A 23,192-nucleotide genomic window follows, 5' to 3' on the forward strand; every position below is an offset into this window, starting at 1 on the left:
ACTATACCCCCGGGGAGTCCTTTCCAATGGGCCCACGATGTCCATAGCTAATCGCGATAAGGGCTCTCCTACTTTAGGGATGGGTATAAGAGGGGCCTTAGCTGGCCTACTTAATGAGAGTTTCTGGCAAGTAGAACAGGACTTACAGAAATCTGCCACATCCTGAGAGACTCCTGGCCAAAAGAACCTACGAGCTACCTGAATCTCAGTAGCTGCCGCTCCTTTATGTCCCGAAAGTGGGTGATCATGCGCTGTCTGCAAGACTATTTTCCTAAAACCCCGGGGAATTACTAGTTGCTCTCTGTTATCCCGAGGGTCTTTACCTGTCAAACACCTATATAATAAACCCTGCTTCACTTTGAAGTAACTCGGGTTGTTCGTAGGTACAGCTGCCTGCTTCCAGAGTTCTAGTAAGGACGCATCTGCTTTCTGTTCGTCTGGGAAGGTGGGAAATAGCTTCATCACCTCCTTGGGAAGCCAAGGGATGTCCCTAGCCCCACTAGCCTGCTTCAGCGCTTGGCTTCTCTGACGTTTTTGCCTCTGATTTTGAGCCCAGGAACGTAGGCCTGGACCTCGGGAGCTTCCCTCTATCACCCCTTCCTCAAAGGGAAATATGGTCCCCAGCTCCTCCTCACCAGGCGAGGCTGCAGGGCCCTGAGAGCGAGTCCCTACCAAACCCTGCTTGGGCTGGAGACATTCCTCCAGGCCTTTCCAATCCCTACCCAGTATGAGGTCATAGGGAGCACCCGGTACGATAGCAATTTTCACCCTGTACACTCTATCTCCGCTCAAGATAGTGGTGGCCCGGAGAGGGTACTGCACTCTATCCCCATGAACACACTTAATAGTGACCGTGTCTTTCTTCTCGCGCCTCCCCTCCTTAGGGAATAGTTGTTGAAAACACCGGGTGGACATCATGGATTGATCGGCCCCTGTGTCCACCAAGGCCGACACCTCCCTTCCTGACACAGAAACTAACACCCGATATGCCTCAGGGATTGGAGTGGTACCCTTTCCCTGGGTTGCTATAAGGTCTTTTCGAACCCTACAGGCCCTTTGGATATGCCCAGCCTTCCCACACCGATAACAGGTGAGAGTATTTCCTGAAGCAGGTTCCTTATGCTTGACATACCCAGAGGTTTTCCCTGCCTGCCCCTGGCCTATGGTTAGCCTTGGCTTTTCCAGACTCTGAGGAGAGGTTACTTGCTCGCCTTCGGCAGCAACCTGGGCATCTAAATATGCCTCAGCAACCTCCAGAGTCTGGGCCAGGGTTTTACAACCTTGCCTCCTGACCCAACCCCTCAAATTTTTAGGGCTTGATTCTAGGAATTGTTCCCTAATAATTTCCAGGACCAAAGCCCTGGGGTCTCCTAGCCAAGGATATAGCCATCGCTCGGCCAGTTTGGACAGCTTTTGCACAAGTGCCTTAGGCCTCTCTTTCTCCTGCATTATGGTAGTCCTAAAACGCTGCCTGTAATGCTCAGAAGTGTAACCTAAATATTCTAATATATGATTCTTAACAGCGTGGTAATCATTGGCCAACTCAGGAGATAAAGTTTGAAAAGCTGACAGTGTTTCTCCTGCTAAACAGGGTAGAAGCCTAACAGACCACTGACCCTGAGGCCAACCAGCAGCAGTAGCAACCCTCTCAAACGCTGACAGAAACTCATCCGGAGCATCTGTTGGAGTAATTTTACACAAGTTCAGCATTGAGAGTGGATTAGCTACTCCTCCTGGTTGCTGAGTATGGCTTAGTCCTGGCTCGCCGCCTGTGGCTGGCGGGGGTCTCTGCAAAATTTGAGATAGTACCTTGGTCTGCTCCCCCATTGCCAATACCATTTCATCATGCTGTCTGCGAGAACGCCATCAGCTGTTGCTGGTCCATCTTCTCCCAGGCCTGAAACAGAAACAAACAGAAAGACCAACCCAAGTGCGATACTTCAAAAATAGGTTAGCCAATCTCCCTCACCAACCCCTTAGCTCAGGTACTCTTACCAGAGCTGTTGGTGAGTCTGCGCCTTTGGTTTTTGGGCCTCCTTGACCCCCCAGTCGCTTGTCTGCGTTTCTGTCCTCTTATATCCGCTCTGAGGTCCTCCTCCGACTCAGGTTCACCACCGATAAAGCTGGATCCTTCTGGTCGCGTGCTCCCTCTTACACACTGGCAGAAGCCTCTGGATACTGGGCACACCCGGACAGGAACCAAAACAATAAACTAAAACAACAAGCTAAAGAAAAAACTCCAAAAAGTCAAAACTTTTTTTTTTTCTCACTTTTTTTTTTCACAGTTCCACGAATGTCCAGCAGGAGGCGCTATATCCCACTCCTGATACCAATTGTGGCGCAGCCGACGCCCGTGGATAAGTTTGGCTCCAGCTAGCGCACAAGATAGCTCACCTCCGACGTGCTTCCATAAAGCTGGAAGTCCTGCTGGTCTCAAAGTTCAAATAAAGTGAAAACAGGATACAAAAGAGTTGATTCCCAAAATAATTCCAACCTTGGTTTATTGGTAAATGACTGGAATAGTATCTCACAGCTCCCACCTTCATGCAGGTAAGTATAAGCACATTAACTTCCAAATTCTGCCTTTGCAAAAGAGGCAGCCAACACAACACCACTGCTTCTCCAGTCCCCAATCAGTGTGGTGTCCAAGCCTAGGTTAAGGCAGGCTTGGCCCCAGCCAACTTGAAAGAAGCTGGTGGGGGGAGGGGAGTAGCCGAATCCACCAATTACTTCTGTTAACACAGAATGCCACAAATGGCCCCGCAATCCCTACCAAGGATGACAAGTGGATTCTTCCCCAACTACTTCCTCACTCCACAGTGTTCAAACAACCACACAAAATATAAACTTAAGCAGTGCAGTTATTCAGCTTCAAAAAAAAAAACGTTTTTCTTTCAGGCTGCACAGAAACAAAAGTCCAGCCCTACTATTCTTCTTCATTTTAAACGCACACAGCTGCTGAGAAGTAGTCAAACAGTTGCTATTCTGAGCATGAAGAGTAAAACACACTTTCAAACAAGTAACCTAATTATCCTCCATAGGCATACCTTCAGGAAAGTAAGCAGTTTCCTGGCAATCCATGGGTTCTACCTCTGCTGTCTGGTTAGCCACAGGGTCAGTGTCAAAACCCACCATCTCTATATCAGTAGAGGGGTGAGGGTCAGGAGCCCCGTCCTGAACACCTCCTTCCTGAGCTGGCTCAGGGTAGACTGCCTGTCTTCTCCTGAGAGCAGCCTCTAATACATTGAGCCGGGCACGCCCAGTTCTCTGCGGGGGAGGAGCAGCCTGTAACTTTTGCCTACCTTTCCTAGGAGCTGCAATCAGCTTCTGCAGCTGAGAGTCAGCAGGGAAGGTGGAAGAGATCTGAGGCTGTTCCAGGATATTCTCCTCACCTTCCTCTCCTCCCTGGAGATCAGCTACCTGAGACTTAAAGGGGAACATATCATTTTCCCTATCTTTTACCTCAGGCTTGTCACATTGGTTAGCCCTTCTTATGGCTGGGATAGGTTTAGACAAACCCCTGCCTGGCACAAACCGAGCTTTAAGGCTAGGGGTGTGACAATTTACAATTGGTTATGCTTGGGTATGAGAAAAAAATAGCTGTTTCTGGTTTGTCTTGTTGGGTTGTGGAGTGCAAAGTGGGTTTGTAGATACATAGGTGCTAGTCCCCAAACTAGCTTGAAACATATGCAGGAGAACTTGAATAATATTCTTGCCTCGACTGACAGCCAGTGCAGTGGTTTGTGGTGGGGGTGACATGGTCATTCTTTTCTAATCCATATATCAAGCGGACAGCTAAGTTCTGAATGATACCCAAATAAACGATATTATAATAATCCAGGGTAGAAAGCACTAGTGATTGCACTAGTAATCTAAACGATAGTGGGTCGAAGTATTTTTTTATGGTCTTTAATCTCCATAACATCGTGAAACATTTTGTTGCCACTATATTCGTGTGTTCAATCATAGTGAGGTGTGTGTGTCCAATGTGACTCCCAATATTTTTATTGTGTTGGTAATTGGGTAATCATGGTCTTTTATATGTAGTGTTGAATTGGCAGTTTTATCCGTTGGGCTTGCAAGGAAGATTTTTGTTTTTTTCTGTGTTAAGTTTCAGTTTGAAGTTGCTTGTCCAATGTTCTATTTCGGTCATTATATGAGTAATGTATTTTGAGGTTTCATTTGTTATGCTATTCACTGGGATTAGGATGGAGATGTCGTCTGCATATATGTACTAGATCAGGTTTGGTTTTGCAGTGGGTGTCCTAGAGAGGATATGTAAATGTTGAATAGGGTAGGTGAAAGTGGTGAACCCTGGAGGGCTTAATATGAATTGAATGTGAGTGAACCAGGTTGTGGATGTGTGGTATGGGTGAAGTGGTTGAGTTGGAGTCGGAGATCTGATTCTGATTCTGTGGCAGTCTTTGGCGGGAAGAGGGGGAGGGCAGCCCCTCCTTCTCCTTTGTTGTAGTGACAAGCAGGCTGACTAGTTTTCAGCACTGTTTGTTGGCTGGCTGAGAACTTTTCAGCAGCTTGTTTGATACATAGATAAATAAGTTTTTAAGAATGATAAAAGAATATTGGAAATGTTATAAAATGTTAATGTATATTCAGTGGACAGAACGAATATGGTTTCTAAAACTTTTAAACGTAGAAGAGCTCCCTGTAAGTAGGTTTCAGGTTTGTTTGGGGAACTTACCGAAACAAAATGAAAAAGGGTAGAAATACATTTGTGTAATTATTAAAACAGACAGTCAGAAAGGCATATATTTAAAAACAAAACAAAACTAATTATAATGAAAAAGAAAGAGAGAAGGATCAAAACAAAAGGGAGGAAACAAAAAATAAATAATCTAGCACTTTGTAGAAAAGATTAAAATTAATAAGAAAAGCAAGGAGCAAAGTCCCATTACAGTCCTTAAAAGGACTATTATACTCCAAATGCGTCTTTAAAAAGAAAGGCCTTCAAGCTAGTTTTAAATTTATCAAGTGATGAACTTTCTCTTATATAATTTGGTGCTGAGTTACAGACGGTAAGGACCGTCACAGAAAAGATATTAGTATGCACGGTGCCAATGTGTCTTAAAGAGGGAATGGATAACAGATTTTGATAAGAAGAATGTAATGTGCGATGGAGGTTGTGGGGGATTAATAACCTGTTGATGAAATCAGGAAGACCGGAAGCTAAGGTTTTATGCATCAGTAACATTATTTTATAAGTAAATCGATGATCTATGGGAAGCCCATGGGAGTTAATCAAAAGTGGTGTGACATGATCAAATTTTCGAGCTTTTAAGTTGAAATGATTTTAATGGCAGTATTTGAATAATTTGGAGGCATTATCTTTCTTTCTTAGTGATGCCTTTATATAATGCATTGCAACAGGATCGAGATACAATGCAGATAGAATTGGAAAGAGTAAAAAGTGATTTGACAGCCAGAAAAAAAACAGTGTTAGTGCATAGGGATGTCCTGACTTTCTGTATCTAAATACCAAGGTCACTCAAACCTTCACAGCCCTGCCGGACTCCTATCACTTTCCTGTGGACTCAATTTTGGAGACGCAGGATAAGGGAAAGAAATCAGACTCTGAATTCAGCTTGAGGTATGTGGCACCTTTGATTTTGGGCACTTGCGGCCGCCCCAATGTTAATACTACCAAAGAGGGTCAGGATAAATTAACTTTAATTAATACAGGGGCCAGAATTAGTTTTACAGATAGAGCAAGAAAAATATGGAAATTTGTGAGATTCAAGTTTCAAGTTTATTTTTAACTTATTGAATAGCTTAATTTAATTTGCTAAGCGATTTACAAATAAAAACAAAAGGTGTACACATATGCTTATTTATAGTAAATTACATGAGTTTGACATATTGACATACAAACTAACAGATACATAAGGAAAAAAGGGCAGAACTACAATTGTATTAATAAAGCACAAAAGAAGACATGAAGGGTGAAAACAATAGGAATAGGGAATAAATAAATTAAAGGCGTCTTTAAAAAGGAAGCTCTTCAGATTGCTTTTAAAATGGTTTAGGTCATTTTCTTCTCTTACATGCTGAGGTAAGGTGTTCCATAATTGTGGGGCCATTACAGAGAAGATATCATGATGACGAGTTCCGATAACTTTCAGTGATGGAATTGTTAAGAGTTTTTGATTAATGGATCTTAAAGAATGTGATATACTATGGGGAATAAATAGTTATTAATGAATTGGGGTTCGTTCAAAGACAGTGTTTTAAAAAACTAAAAGTAGGATTTTAAAGGTAATGCGATGAGTAACAGGAATCCAATGTGATTCGATCAGGATTGCAGACAGAGCTTGATAGGTGTTGAAGAGGTTTAATGAAACCTGGACCCAAGAGGCAGGTCTTAGTGCCCATACAAATATGGATTCCCTACTTATTCAGACTTTCCTTTCTAACCTCCATTCTCCTTTGCAGATTCTGGTCAAACAAATGATTTCAGAATGGCCCACTAGTTCTCGTGCATAATTTCAGATTGAAAAAAGGAGCAGTGCGGGGTTTGAACCCCCAAGCCTCAGGTTCCTTAGGCTGTAGCGCTAACCACTACGCAACACTCTCCTACGCTTTGAGATCTCTAAGCCTTGGGAAATCCTGCATTATTAGGGCCAGTTACCTACCTGGGGACCACGCCTGTCCGCTCCTCGCGGAAGAGGGGGTCACGGGTTTCGTAGCGGGCGGGCCCCTGTCTCCGATTGAGATGGTAATAATCCATCTAGAAGTACTGGATGTTTTAATTGCGGAGACCCTGGTCACTGGCTTAATCAATGCCCATCTGGCCGGTGCCCAAAGCCGCCCTTCGGACGGACTTTGGTGCAAAGAGGGGAAACCCTGTATACCAGCTGCCCTTGTTATTATTGACATGTTCTTCCGATAACCTGAAGTTTTTTCCCCACTACAAATGAAACTGCTCAGACTATGATGAACATTTTACTTCGCGAAATCATCCCTAGGTGGGGATGTCCCACACACATCAACTCAGATAACGGTCCTGCTTTCACTGCCAGAGTATGCAAAGATTTAGCTATCGCACTCCGCATTGAGTGGAAATTTCATCTCCCATATCACCCACAGAGTTCCGGTATTGTCGAATGCATGAACAGGACTATTAAAGATAAAATCTGGAAAGCCACAGCTGGCACATTTGTGAATGGAAAAAAATTCCTTCCTATTGTTTTAGCTGAAATTAGGATGTTGCAAAATTAAAATGTGTTTTTCTTTTCTTTTTCTTAGCAGCGGTTCGGATATATGCATGCCCATCCCAGTTTTGGCACTAGGATATTTCTGGTGTTTTCCAGGGATCCTCTTTGTCACTGCAGAGATAAAGACGATCCAAAGAGACATTAGCTTTTCTAAATATGAGATGGTTATGCTATGCATTATTTGTCCATATACTTTACTCATGTGTTCATCTCTGTTTTGTTTTTCTATAACAATGTGTTTATTTCCAGAGATAAGTTCAGCTCTGAACACTTGACTGATGAAGAATAGTTTGAAGCCTAGAGCTATGTGTTTTGTGTTTTGTCTGTGCCATGTGGTCTGTGTTTTGTCTACTTGTTTTGGTTTGAGGGGTACCCCAGGATACATAATATTGGCCATTTCTAGAGCTAGCTCTTTTCCCACTTTTTACTAGCCCAAATGCCCCTATAATTTGCATATGCTAAATGTAGCTTAGTTAGGGGTTATATTTTTAAGAAAAGGTTTTATTCTATAGCTATACATGTTTACTAGATATGAACCATTCAGTACACATTTCTGACATAATTTTTTAAATACATTCAGTACAGAATTATGGTCTCTCTGAATTGCCATAATAGTTATATGCAGCACACAAAAACATATCTTTTTGGAATGTCTGATTAAGAACCTTAAGTACTTGAATATTGTCTCTCTTTTGCCATAACTATAACAAGTAAATGTATTAATATTGTCACATGTTGCCACATTCAGTACAGGCAACCTGGTCTCTCTCTCTCTCTCTCTCCATTCAGTACAGGCAACATGGTTTCTCTCCCGTTTTCTATCTGTTATTTGGATCACACTGAAGTACAGCTGCTGAATGATATCGGGACTCTTTTCAAATCCCTCCCTGTATGCACAGACATCATTTCATCTCAAGGGTGAACCCCACTAGTTTCCAGTGACTTGACAGATCCTGTGCACATTTCATCCCAAGCATGCATCTCACCAGCTTAAAGAGACTGTAATTCATCTTCCTGTACCCTGACTGCAAAGACTTTTACACATTGTTTCCTGTTCATCGGATATAGCCACCTTCCTAAGAACGCTTTGCTGTACAATTCCACCTATTTAACCTATTCTACGGACATTCCAGGCTTTATTTCATATGCTGTACATCTACTACCTCTTGGTATGGGCAATGAGACATTTCATAAGCTGCTGAACTTTATTGAACAACTTAAGAAAACCTCCAAAGAAGTGAATCATACTATTACTTTTGAAAATGAACAGATTGCACAAAATTTGCTCCGAGATGCTCATGTCTCAAGTTTGGGAACTTTTCTTTGAGTATTCGCCCACTGCAGACCATGTATTTAATGTTTTAATTCACCCTATCTTAACTATTCTACAAATTTTGCTATGATTCTCCTTTGCTGTAGAGTGAAACACGTGTACATTTCTTTTCTCACAAGGTTCCTTTTAGCTTGTAAGGCAGTTATACATGAATTTCCAGTATCTTCTCTGACACTTGCTAATTTGGTTTTAATTTGGCATGGCCTATTGCATTACCATTACCAGGGTCAGAGATAATATTATCCCATATCCCATACTTACATACTCTCTTATGACATCTTTGTACCTTTTTGCCTGGGCCTCCTGAGAAAGTTTCCTGCATCCCTTATGCACCGTTCATTCGCTCAACGATGGGTAAGATATAGATACGACCTATGCAACCTAAGACAGAGGTTTGAACTCATAATGGGAACTGTTCATCTTCATAGCTTGGAGGACAGGGGACGTGCTGATATATTGTTAGAGATTGGCAAGGCATAAGCGAGGCAAGCTGGCTAAGGGTACCACAAGTTTGCTTTCATTTCAAAGAATATGGAAGATGTCAGCATAGCTGTTGCAGGCGTTCAGCATTTTGGTTGGCATAGCTGGTGTCAGCCAAGGCTTATGGGAAATTGTATCAATCTGACTCTGGCATGGGGATGCAGATAGACCCTGAGGGCAGGAAGACGGTTTCAAGTAGTCCTGATTAAATCATGATTAGCTAAAATGTGTTAATGTATTAATCAGAAACTATTGTCCGAGGCATACTGGAAATTTAACTACAGCCTAGTATTCTTTTTTGGAAATTATAGGTATGCTTCACTGTTGCCGCATTAGATTTTGCTTTAGGTGATATTTACTGGCTCTGTGGAGACCTCCGGCTCCGTGTTAAACGACTCAGCCAGTAGTTAGGCCAGTGCACTTTAGCTATACATAGATGAGATAGGGGTCCCAGATGAATTCAAGGCCCGAGACCAGGTTAAGGCTAGGTTTGAGTCCCTTATTACTATCAATAAGAATGTTGAACTTAAACGTAATTCTGGTTTATCTAATCCTTGGGATCTGTATTTTATTTGGATGCAGGGGTGGGTGAAAGACCTTCTTATTGTTATAATCTTTATTATTATCTGCACTCTTGTTGCTTATGTAATTTTAGACTGTTCCTGCGCTGTTTGACTCATATTACAGCCCCTAAAACTCCTCCTCAAGAGACATATCTAGAATATCTCTCCCTCCACGCTCATGCTATGCATTTATGACGTCATTTTCATGACGTAAGAGGGGATTGAAAGGACACATTTTAATGGATAAGTTTTCTGTCTCTGTCTAAAAGGATGTCTTTTGTTCCTGCCTGTGCTGGAGGTAATCAGATGCAGAATGTTTTGTGTTTACTCTCTCGATGGTTTGGGAAGAGGTCATTTAATCATGTTAATGAAGTTTCGTCTTTAAAACAATACTGGCTCAAACCCCCTGCCATGTACATATCCTGCTCACACACCCCCTCCCCTCTCTTGTCCATCCCCCTTTTCCTGTGATGGTTACCACTGACCCATGTAACAGATATATATATGAATGCACACTGATAATAAAACAGGCAAAATCTCTTTAGAATACGGTCTACCTATCTTTCTTTCTAAGGGGAATTGCCTCCAGATGACAGAGTGTTTTGCAGGGCAGTTTCGGGACCAAGAAACGGATCCTGTTCGTTTCACTAATAAAAAAGTTTATCTTTACAAATGTAGCAGTTCAACATCAAAGTATAACCTTTATTTTCCATATTTGTAGCAGTTGTCAATAACTATATGTGTGAAAGACAAAATGGCCAGACTATCCACTTACTATTTACATAAAACACAGTTGCTCAGGCATGGAAAGCATCAGCACACTTGCAACTGATAAGAGAGAAAGGTTGATTTACAGGTAGATCAAACAATTTGAGACAACTGTTTGTTTCATCAACGACATGTATTAGAAACATGAAAGAAAGAAGTTTGGAAAACAAAGAAGAAACATCTGCATCTACTGTATACTGAGCTAACCTTAGAACAAGTTGCAATACTTATGACAAGTTGGAAAGAAAACGTGTGTATGAGTTTATTTTCTTGGGTTCATATGGTTGAGTTTGTCTGCACATGTATGTGTTTGCACATATATGTATGTTTATCTGCACATGTATGCATGTGTATGTATGTTTGCACATGTGTGTTTGTCTGTACAAAATGAGTATGTTTATATCTGCACTGATTCACTGTTTCTGAGACTGGGAGAAGAGAGGACTGATATTAAGGAGAAATTCTGTAATTGCTATGTTACTGTGAATGAGGGTATACTGCAGCTGTTGGATTTGCTTTTACTATATGTGAGAACGGGTGGTCTAATTTCTTTTTCATCTCTCATCACATTTGCCAAGGTAGTTGTTTTGGAGGAGGGGGTGGAGCAGTTGTAAGGGCTTTTAGGTTTGAGTAGTTATGGGGCATTTGTTTTGGGGTGGGAGTCAGGGAAGTGTAAAGAAAAAGAAATCCCTAATTGCTGTATTTTACTCTTTGCATTGTTCCAATCTAGAAGGAATGCCTATAGAAAAGTTATGGGCCATTTATTTGGAAAGGGGGGCTTATTTCTTTAGAACCTCTGTCTGAATTTTGTTCATTATCAAATACTGTATTATGTATCTTTTTGACCCATTTAACCCACATTTCAAGTTTCATTGTATTCCATTAAATTTTTGGATTGTTATTTTGCTACCAGATGGACAAAGAGACAGACATTCTCAATCCTTTTATATACAGTAATTCTTTCCAATGACATTTGGGTCAGAAAGAATTTAACTAGAACAATCTGCGAACCACTGTTGCACGATTACAAAAAGTGAATCACTCAGTCTCTTGTCTTCTGTATTTCCATTTTCCCAACAGTCATCTTTCTTGGAAGAAGCAACAGTGCAGTCTCATGCCCCAAATAATACAGTAACCACAGCAATCACGGGTAATACAAGATTTATAGGTTCCTTTTCAAGGGTGCTAGATGCTGCAATTGAATTGTATGATGGATTTTGCATCACAAAATCTTCAAAGCTCTTTCTTACTCGACATATAAGCAACCTGTGGAAATAAAGAAACCGCTTGTTATATGCTGCTTATGAAATGTAGTCTTAATTGAAGATTTTCTTCTTTTTTGATATCATAGTAGTCAAAAATAATTGTTACTTTCATGCAATATGGAAATTCTTTGCTGTTAAAAATACAAATGATTGGGAATGTAAAACTAAAGCCAATATTTACACCAGTAATCTTGTTAATAATGGGTACCACTGGCACAAAGTTGGCATAGCTTTTATAAAAATATCTTCAGCATACATGTGGCTTGTAGAATTTGTTTTCTGAAGTTTTTAGTTTCCTTTTTTTTTTCTCCTTATACAAGAGCTGCTCCACATATTCTATTGCATTATTTGAACCTTAAACAAATGCCACATCTTCTATAGAAATAATTTCACAATATTGTTTGAATGATCACATTTACCGGATCTTTTTTTACACCATGGTTCAGATTTGTAAAATGTGCTTCAGGCTACTGGGTACTTGAACTGTGATAAAGGCTCACTGAGTTACCAAAGGACATCTGTGAATTTCCTCAGTGATCGACAACAAAGTAGTACTTAGAGCAGTCACTCAGCAGACCTTTGAAGTCCTGGATCAGCAGAAAGCAGCTATTGTTCCCAGTCCTCAACATTGAGGAGATCAAACCATGCCGTTCACAATCCAGAGAGATTTTTTTTCTTGCAACATGATACCCTTCCTCTTTACCTTTGAGGTTTAGCAATTGCTGCTCTTTAAGAAATTGACCAAACTACAAAAGTGATTGTCCTGAGATTTATAGAGGCAGATTAGGAAGTAGGAAGTACACCTTCCCCAACCCTTACATACAGGTGTGTGGGCAAACAGCATCCTGAGCCTTATGCATAGGATCCATCAATTGGATGGATCTTTCTCCATAGCATATAGAAAATTTATAAGGAAGTTCTTCAGTGGACAAGAACAGACAATAGGGCCCTTTTACTAAGCCATGGCAAAATCTGGGCTTGGCATGTGCTATAATGCAGGACTTTACCACGTTTAAACACAAATTTACAATGGCAGTATTTTTCCAAATTGTTTTTTGTAAGTCCCAAGCTCATTTTTATATTAGCTTCTGGGGCTTGCAAAACAAAATAACACAGGAGCACTTGCTGCATTGTATTTAGGAGGTGCTAAATGATCCCACCAAAGTCCATTAGTGGGCAATGTGAATGCACTAGCTTGACAGGGCTTCTATGTCCCTTTCCCACCCATGGCATGCCCCTTCTGAAAAATTAGCACACTGATAGGCAAATTACCACAAAATGCTTTAATACATTTTGTAGTAAGCTTTATTTCTCCACATTAAGGCCCAGATTCACCAACCTGCCCGATTGGGCCCGATCTGGGTCAGTCCGACAAATTCAGGAAAGGAAAATATGCAGATGGGGGCGATCGGAGGAACACCCCCATCTGCCTGCCCTGATCGCTGGTGTGCGATCCCCACGCATGCGCAGACCATCTGCTTTCCCGATCAAGACCCAATCACCAATCAAGACCCGACTGATCAAGACCCCTTTGCGACCCAGACCTGATTCACTAACCTGCCTCTTGATCTGATTCTGATCCGCGCATGCAAATGAGGGGAGGGACATTCAAAAGTAAGGAAGGCAGCGATTCACAACACATAATTCTTGATCCGACTGGGCTGGCCAATTAACTCAAGAAGTGACTGCTTGGGACCAGTCGCACACCTCTCTGCTGACTCTCCTGCTCCATTGCCGCCCTGCTCTCACTGTCTGTTTCAGGGGCTGCAGAAGCCCTGGGGCAAGGGGGAGAGGAGTGCCTGTTGGCTCCCTGACAATTTGAAATAGCTTCTCTCACCGCCCAGACTGATCTCTGCTGCCTTCCCTGCAGTGCGAGCCCACAGGTTTAAAGCGGGACTGCACATCACAGTGCAGCCCCGCTTTAAACCCGTGGGCTCACATTGCAGGGAAGGAGGGAAGAGGCTGCCACCGGCGGAGATAACAGGAGCAGTAGATTCGGGGCCCGGAAAAAGCCCCCCAGTAAAAAAAATAGGATACAAAATGCATGCGCAGACCATCTGCAGGGAAAGCAGATGGTCTGCGCATGTGTGGGGATCGCACACCAGCGATCCAGGAAGGCAGATGGGGGTGTGCCTCCGATCGCCCCCATCTGCATATTTAAGTTTGCAGAATTCATCGGACCTGCCCAGATCGGGCCCGATCGGGCAGGTTGGTGAATCTAGCCCTTAGTAATAGAGCCCCAATATTTGTTTACAAGTCATTTAAAAAAACTAGTAGAGTATAAGAACATAAGCAGTGCCTCTGCTGGGTCAGACCAGAGGCCCATCATGCCCAGCAGTCCACTCATGCAGCGGCCCCTCAGGTCCAGGACCTGTATAGTAATCCTCTATCTATACCCTTCTATCCCCTTTTCCTTCAGGAAATCATCCAATCCCTTCTTGAACCCCAATACCATACTCTGTCCTATCACACCCTCTGGAAGCGCATTCCAGGTGTCCACCACCCTTTGGGTGAAGAAGCATTCCTAGCATTGGTTCTAAATCTGTCCCCTCTTAATTTTTCCAAATGCCCTCTCATTCTTGCAGTTTTTGAAAGTTTGAAGAATCTGACCCTCTCCACTTTCTCTATGCCTTCATGATCTTGTAAGTCTCTATCATGTCCCCTCTAAGCCTCCGCTTTTCCAGGGAAAAGAGCCCCAGTTTCTCCAATCTTTCAGCATATGAAAGGTTTTCCATACCTTTTATCAATCGCGTCGCTCTTTTCTGAACCCTCTCGAGTAACGCCATATCCTTCTTAAGGTACAGCGACCAATATGAGACGCAGTACTCCAAATGTGGGCGCACCATCGCCCGATACAATGGCAGGATAACTTCTTTCGTTCTGGTTGTAATACCTTTCTTGATAATACCTAGCATTCTATTTGCCTTCTTAGAGGCTGCTGCGCACCGTGCCGACGGCTTCATTGTCTTGTCTACTATTACCCCCAAGTCCTTTTCTAGGGTACTTTCACCCATTACCAGCCCCTCCCATTGTATAGCTGTACTTCGGGTTTCTGTTTCCTACATGCAAGACTTTACATTTCTCTACATTAACTTCATCTACCATCTCGTTGCCCACTCTTCTAGTTTGTGCAGGTTCCTTTGTAAGTCTTCACAATCCTCTCTTGTCTCAACTCCACTAAATAGTAGAAATCTGATTATACGCCCCCGCATATCACCCCAACAAAATACAATATTATTAGTCACTTTTATTTAGTTTAGGACTGATTTAAAGATATCAATCAGATATTTACCAGGCACTATAAAAGTATTATCTGTCTTTTTAAAAAATCTCTACCTGACATTTATCATGTCTATATATAACTCTAGCCAGCATTATATTATTTATCAAAACTAACAGCCCCAACTCAAGTGAACACTCTGAAGTATATCTGCCCTCTAAGATTTACCCCCCTCTTCTATTAAACTGAACTAGCAGTTTTTAGCGCAGAGAGCTGCGCTGAATGGCCTGCGCTGCTCCCGACGCTCATAAGACCTCTATGAGTGATAGTCTGTGTGACTTTGTTTGGAAGATCACTGTCACATGTAAACCCCAGGAACTGCACTGAGAATACGGTAATTGCTCTGACGTCCATGGGGAATTAATGGACGTCTGAGTGTTTGCTGCGCAGCTTTGTAAAAGAAACCCATATTTATTTTAAGTGGAACAAAAAGTAAATGTGTGCATTTATTGTCTCCTTTATAAAAGAGATCATGCCTTCTGAAAAAAAAGTCCAGTTTTCCCTCAGCCACATGGTAGAAATAAAACCCACATGCATTTAAATTGTGGTTTGATATTCAAACTATTGTGTTCTTTTTTATTTTCTGAGATCAGAGAAGTTTACACATTATAAACAGAGGGAAAAGAACTCCATTTAATAAAAGAGTACACAGAGAGAGGAAATACATTAGAAATGTCAGTCAACCCAAGCCATCTTCACTGATCATTGTAGGCCTTCTCAGTTATTTGGGCTACTAGTGCCACATTCATGTTATGAAGTGCTGGCTCTGTACGTAAAGCCAGGGGTAAGGAATTCCAGAGTGAAAGGGGCAGCATAGAAAAATGCAGATTGCTAGGTTGAGTCCAAATGTGTTAGGAGACCAAGTATGTGCAGATGGACATCATGCAGAGAATGTAGTGCCCTTTGAGGAGTATGCGATGTAATTATGATATCTAGATACCAGGGATTTCAGTATAAAGTAGCCTTTGGGTTATTATAAAGATCTTAAACTGAATTTGAAATTGTATGGATAGCTAGTGATACTGTTTCATAAGGGGAGTGACACGGCCATGTTGTTTCTGCACAACAGTGAGTTCATATTGCCATATTTTGTACAGTCTATTAATGCTTAATAAGATATATGGTATGTCCAACATAAATAATATTGGATTAATCAAGATGCAATGCAGTCAGGGCCCTGTTTATCCCTTTGTATTTCCCTTCATGAGCAGCATATATTGATTCATCCTTAGTCCTGTGTGTCCATCATAATTAGATTGTAAGCTCTTTTGAGCAGGGACCGTCTCTTGTGTGTTAAATGAACAGCATTGCGTGCTTCTGTAATAAATAGTAGTAGCAGTAGTAGTAGTAGATTCTAGAAATGGTGCCTATGTTAGGTGCCCTAATTGCAGACGCCTAGCAATGCCTAACTTAAATCCACATGAAAGTTAATTTTTTTTTAAATTGGCTAAATGGCATGGTAAGACCATGCCATAAAAAACGATTAAAAAAATCATTTTAATTGATAATTGAACTTATGTGCGGATATTCACATAGCGCCTAGCGACGTCTACGTCAAATCACCATCCAACGCCTAATGATGCCTACCTGAAAAGTAGGCGTGGTAAGGGGGGTGGAGAATAGGCGTGGTAAATGTAGGCGTTGCTAGGCTTCCGAGATAGGCCTAATGTACCGGTGCCTACTTGTAGGACACCTAGCAATGCCTAAGTCTGCTTAGCTACCGCTAGTGGCTTGGCTAGGCCGCCTAGTGGTTGTTTGACAACCACGCAGATTGGTGTCTAAATGTTTGGTGGGGTTAGGTGCCATTTATAGAATCAGGCCCTCAATGTATATAGTAAGGTTTCTTCTGAGACAGAAAAACTTTCTAAAGGATCCTTATACTAAGCTGCATTAGGCGCTGACATGCACCTAACATAGCAAAATAGGGCCTTACATGGGACATGCTAAAGCATCATGCATTCGTTTTGGAATGTTTGCACAGTAATCAAGCAGTCATTATTATTTAGGAAATTTTTTTAGGGAGTGTGTTGGGGCAGAGAGAGGGCATTCCTGTGCTAACCAGTCTACATCTGCAATACTGCACACTACCTGGTTAATACATAAATAATGCATAAACTCTAACCACCTACAAAATAGATGGGGATAAGTGCTCCCATGGTAATTTTTAAAAATGGCTGTATGCTAATGGCAACAATAGTGCATGGACATTAATGGAAAAAAAAAAGAAAATCAGAGTTTTTATGGACATGCTAAAAAAAAAAGCAAGCCATGAGCGTAATGAAAAGACTACAACTACTACACATTTCTATACTGCTACCAGACATATGCAGCGCTGTATGCATCATATACAGGTACTTTTTTCCCCCTAGTTAGCTCACAATCTAAAACCTCCTTTTATGAATCCGTGTTAGGCTTTTTTAATGCTGGCTTTGGCGGTAAAAGCTCCGACGCTCATAGAATTCCTATAAGCATCGAAGTTAATACCGATGTGGATGGCGATAAAAAAGCCTAATATGGCTTCATAAAAGGGGGCCTAAGTTTCCTACTGGGGCAATGGAAAGTTAAGTGACTTGCCTAGGGTCACAAGGAGCTGTAGTAGGATCTCAATTTGCTGAACTAAACCATTAGGCTACTTAAAGACCTGCATAAGGATGTCCTAAAGCCAATTTTTATTGTAGATTTGTAAAAGGTCCCCTAAGTACCGAAAATGGTTTTTAAAAAAAAAAATATAGAACAGCAAGACCCAGAAACGTGATTTGAAAAGGAAAATAAGTTTGCCCATCCCTTTCTTAAGGTATGCCAGAAGAAATTCTGGTGCTAGTTAATTTAGAATGAGCTTCCTGTTCTTCATAATCTTGATTTCATTTAAAAATGTCACAATGTTTCTTAGGTTATGGATGATTCATGGAGAGGCATTTTTGATATGCTGTCCAAATCTGAGTTTGGACGTGTTGTGGAACACACACAAAAATCCAGTAGTAAAAATTACCATTTTCAAAACAGAAAAACATTATTTTTTTGTTTCAAAAATGGCCATTTCTTAGATGTGCTTGTCCTCATGCTTGTCCATTTTTAAAAAAACACACATCCAAAAGAAAAACACTCTAAACAAGCCATTAGGATGTACTTTAAGAGTATCTGATTACTATTCAATGTATTGTAAACCACTTTGGGTGAATCTCTTCACGAAATTAGTGGTTAATAAATCATAATAATGTAGGAGGGGCCAACATTTTCAGTAGACTGGCCACTGTCCCCCACCCTCTTCAACCTATACACTGCCTCTCTCGGAACACATCTGAACAATCTAGGTATAACCACCTATAGCTACGCGGACGACATTACCATCCTCACACCTTACGATCAGCCTAAACCCACCATGCCAAACATCCTACACCGAATACTTAATACAGTTATGATCTGGATGAAAGATCACAAACTTAAACTCAACCCAGACAAAACCAAACTCATCCTATTCGAAAATGACAAAATCCAAACCTCAAAAAATTTAGAAATCAACTCAATCAACTATCCCATCCAAACCACCATAAAACTACTAGGAATGACCTTAGACAGAAGCTGTACCATGCAACCACAAATAAATAATACAATCCAGAAATCCTTCACAATCATGAGAAATTTGAGACAAGTCCGGAAATTTTTTGAAAGAAATCAATTCCAGCTTATAGTACAATCTTTAATCCTAGGACTGCTAGACTATTGCAACATCCTTTTCCTCCCATGCCCTGCTACTATGATCAAACAACTTCAAACAATCCAAAACACAGCCTTGAGACTCATCTTCTCATTAAGAAAATTTGACCACATCACAGAAGCTTACATCAACTCACATTGGCTACCAATTCAAGGAAGAATACAATTCAAATTCTACTGCATGCTATTTAAATCCCTAAACGGAGACAGTCCTTCCTACCTGAATAACCGCCTCAACCAAGCATCCACACTCAGACACAGAAAAGCGCACTCCCCATTCATACCCCCCCCGATCAATGAAGTAAAAAGATCAAAACTTCACGATGGCCTCCTAGCCACTCAAGCCGCAAAAATGGATACCCGAATCTCCAACCTACTGATGACCACATCAGACTACAAGACATTCAGAAAAGAAATAAAAACAATACTTTTTAAGAAACTCCTAAATCAGCCCTAACTTCACCTAATTTTACCTCCATGTACACAATTTACTGTAAACTGTAATTATCCTTACCTCGAAATTACCTAACTACCACTCTAATGTATCTTCGATTCCTACATTGTAACCCCGTTTTATAAATCTTTTGTAAGCCGCCTTGAACCGCAAGGTAATGGCGGAATAGAAATCCCTAATGTAATGTAATGTAATGTAATATCCCAGCAGAGCAGTGGGGCCCTAGGGGGCACTGTAGTGAACTTCACATTAAAAGATCCAGGTATACATCTCATAACTCCCTTATACTGTATAGTGAGCCCTCCAAAACCCACCGAAAACCTACTGGTCCTAACTGTACACCACACCAATATCCCTTATTACATTACAGATTTCTATTCCGCCATTACCTTTCGGTTCAAAGCGGATTACAAAAAGAGTTATGGAAGAAGGGTTACAACGTTAGATCAGAGAAGGTTTCCAAGAGAGGGAAAACTAGGATCTGGGGTTAGGGAGGGGATGGTAAGAGGGAGGTTAAGCTTTATCATGGCATTAAGCTTTATTAAGGGATTTCTTGAAGAGTATAGTTTTTATTTCCTTTCTGAACATCTTGTAGTCTGGGGTTGTTGTCAACAGGTTGGAGACTTGGTTATCTATCTTCGCTGCCTGAGTGGCCAGTAGTCCGTTGTATAGTTTTTTCCGTTTTACTTCTTTGATTGGGGGGTAGTGAATGGGGTGTGTGTTTTTCTATGCCTGGTAGAGATGGTTTGGATGAGGCGGTCATTTAGGTAGGTTGGGCTGTCTCCATTTATAGCTTTAAATAGTATACAGTAGAATTTAAATTGTATTCTTTCCTGGATTGGAAGCCAATGAGAATTGATGAATGCCTCATTAATGTGATCATGTTTTTTCAATGAATAGACGAGTCTCAGAGTTGTATTCTGAATTGTCTGTAGTTGTTTAATCATTATTGCAGGGCAGGGGAGGTAGAGGATGTTGCAATAGTCTAGGATACTTAGGATTAGAGATTGTACTAGGAGCTGAAATTGTGTTTTTTCGAAGAATTTTCGGACTTGTCTAAGGTTTCTCATAACTGCAAGTGTCACCTACTGTACAGTGGTACCTTGCATTACGAGCATAATACGTTCCAGGAGCATGCTTGTAATCCACAATGCTCGTTTATCAAAGCAAAGTTCCCCATAGACAATAGTGGCAACAGCAACGATTGGTTCCAGAACCCGGGGTCTGTACCTGTCAGGGCCGGGTGTTGCAGCGCCGTCTCCTCCGTCTGCTGCCTTCTCCATCCATCATCGGAAGAAGAACCCCACAGTGCCGCTTCGGGGGGGGGGGGGATGCGTGTAAAGTCCGCCAGCCACCAGAGAACCTCGCAGTGGCTTCAGAGGGATGCCTCCTCCATCCGCCGGCCAGCCCTCCATGTCGGATGCCCCTCGCGTACTGGAGAACCCCCACCCGAGCCCATGCAGCCGAGCGCCGCCCCACCCGCATGCCGCGCACGCCACCCACAACGCTGATGATTGACGCTATGTGCGTCACAAGCAACCCATAGACGGGATGGTACCCGGCCGCGCAGGCCCAGACAGAGGTCCTCCAACCTGTGGAAGGCACCCGACATGGAAGGCTGGCCAGAAGACGGAAGAGGAATCCCTCGAAGCGGCGCTTCCTGGACTGTAAGTGCTCGTGTATAGGGGCAGTGCTTGGTTTGCGAGTCAAAAGTTTGCTGAGTGTTTTGCTCGTCTTGCAAAACACTCGCAAACCGGGTTATTCGCAAACCGAGGTTCCACTGTATATGTAGGAATAGTGGAATTTGGGTGAGTTTTGGAAGGTTCACATAATCCACCATAAGCGCAGTAGTTAGGAATGGGGTATGGGCCTGAGTTTCCATCTCTTATGGTTAACTATATCCCTACCAGGCTACTCCAGGAACCTGTTTGCTGCTCTACTAGGACTGGCCATAACATCTGAAGCTATTATACAGGCAAGTATGTATTGTTTTATTCACATCTTTGGAGGGTGAGAGGAGATCAGCGACTACTAGGAGAGTATGTGGTTGGGTCATGCCTTCATCCCTCCTGTGGTCATCTGATCAGTTTGGGCAACTTTATAGCACCTATTTGTTGTTAAAACAGGACTAACCCCAAGTGTCCAAATTGTGCCCTGAATATCTTCTAAAATGTTCAATTATTGCAGAAAAATGTCCAAATTATAAGCCTTCACATTTAAATGCACTGCATACAACTATCATAGAAATCTGTCTAGAAAAAGGGTTTTGAAAATAACAAATTGGAAGGGTTTGGTGAGAAAAATGTTCATCTACTCCTTAATACCACTTAGGAGGCAGCATTACCTTGGCCATAGATTCAGATCCAAGCCAAGGCCAGTACCATGTAATCAACCTATGGCTCCAGGCAGGCTGGGTCTATGCCAGACACTTACAAGAGCAAAGCCCAGGAAACCAGACCTGTATGCAATAACAGGTTTATAAGGTGCAGCCAACCAGATATGGCTCCTGCTAGTTCAATAAGCTGGAAACCAGGCAGAAACAAAACAAGCACAGAGAATGAAATATCCCTTGACACTTGATATTGTAACTCAGTGAACAGGCTTTGGCTTTCTGTGGGTTGCTGGCTCAAGACCAGGCATATCTGCATTCTTTTGGCTCAATGATGTAGTAACTACCACAAAATCATGGCACACTGTAAACTGATACTCGTATATCTAAAACTGAAAACAAACAAAAAAATAAAAGAAACAAACAGATGAACCACCAGACTAGATTGTCTCAAATGTTAAGTGGTATTATATTTTCTTTCTTTTTTTTGTAGTAATTGTTTTAACTTTTTTAAATAATAATAAACAAATACCAATTTACCAGAGTATCAAATAAAGATTAGATATATCTAGAACATGGGAAGGGAAGAGCGGCTTAGTGGTTAGAGCTACAACCTAAGTACCCTGAGGTTGTGGGTTCAAACTCCCAAATTGCTCCATGTGACCCTGGGCAAGTCACTCAATCCTCCATTGTCCCGGGCATATTAGAGAGATTGTGAGCCCACCAGGACAGTTAGGGAAAAATGCTTTAGTACCTGAATGTAAACCGCTTAAGACAACTTCCATTGATAGGCAGTATATAAATAACTAACACATAAATATTCAAGTATACAGTATATACAGATCAGAATATATATTGTTGCAAGAAAATAACGATTATATCATGAATTATTACCCACTAAGCATGAGAGATAAACAGATATCAAACAAGATAATAAAGATATATAACAAGAATGATACAAACTGCTTAATCCACCATAATCTGAAAAAGTACATAGCTCTGGTTTTACATTAAAAAAATAACAGTAGTGTTTTGCTCACATATGAGGATGGTTTGAAAAGTTTGATAAAAAAGCAAGTTAAACAACGTAGTCTCCATCGAGGGCTATATACGTGGAGGGGCATAATCAAAACAAACGTCTAAGTCCAATTTGGACGTATGGCGCTAGACGCCCAAAGTCAGCAGGGGGGGGGGGAATGCCCATTAAAAAAAAAATACATCTAGAATATTTTTTTTTCTTCAAAAATCATCTTATGTTCTTTTTTTTTTTTTTTTTTTTCAGTTCAAAAAATTTTTTTTATTGGTTTTTGAAAAACATTAAAAAAAAAACTGAAGTACAAAAAGAAGAGCTTCCAAGGAAGCACAGGTTATAAACCGGGTGATGACACCCATCCAGTATATCCAATTACATAATAAGAAGTGGCAATAACAAGATAAATGAACAGTAAACAGTATATCAATCATGTTAGTATGCACATCATAAAAGCCTATAAGAACGAGGAACAAGCTTCGTATGGGATAGTGAAGGGAGTAAATCGAGAGAGATAAGATACAATATAGTCCACGCTAAAACAGTACACATGTGACTGTATATCGTCAGCAGACAATGACAAAATAGTATGAAATAAAATAAAGAGAAAATAAAGAAAAGATCACACCAGAATACTATAGGTAAATAATCCGGTTTATGGTCAAGGGTCTAAGTGCTGATGTTTGCCAGAATCGACCAAGTTTTATCAAAAGTCGCTCTAGATTTATGGCGGTCAGCCATATGTCG

General features: G+C 41.4%; 1 protein-coding gene across 1 annotated transcript in view; it reads right to left on the reverse strand.

Moving 5' to 3' along the window:
* Positions 1 to 10,311: 10,311 nt before the first annotated feature.
* The window catches only part of MYO3B (myosin IIIB), a 319,347-nt gene continuing 306,466 nt past the window's right edge, over positions 10,312 to 23,192 (reverse strand). Inside the window, exon 28 of the mRNA XM_033944123.1 lies at positions 10,312 to 11,639. The gene's annotated coding sequence lies outside the window, so the exon portion shown is untranslated. The remainder of the gene's footprint in view (positions 11,640 to 23,192) is intronic.

The sequence above is a fragment of the Geotrypetes seraphini genome, chromosome 5 (assembly GCF_902459505.1).
Source record: "Geotrypetes seraphini chromosome 5, aGeoSer1.1, whole genome shotgun sequence".
NCBI lineage: Eukaryota > Metazoa > Chordata > Amphibia > Gymnophiona > Dermophiidae > Geotrypetes > Geotrypetes seraphini.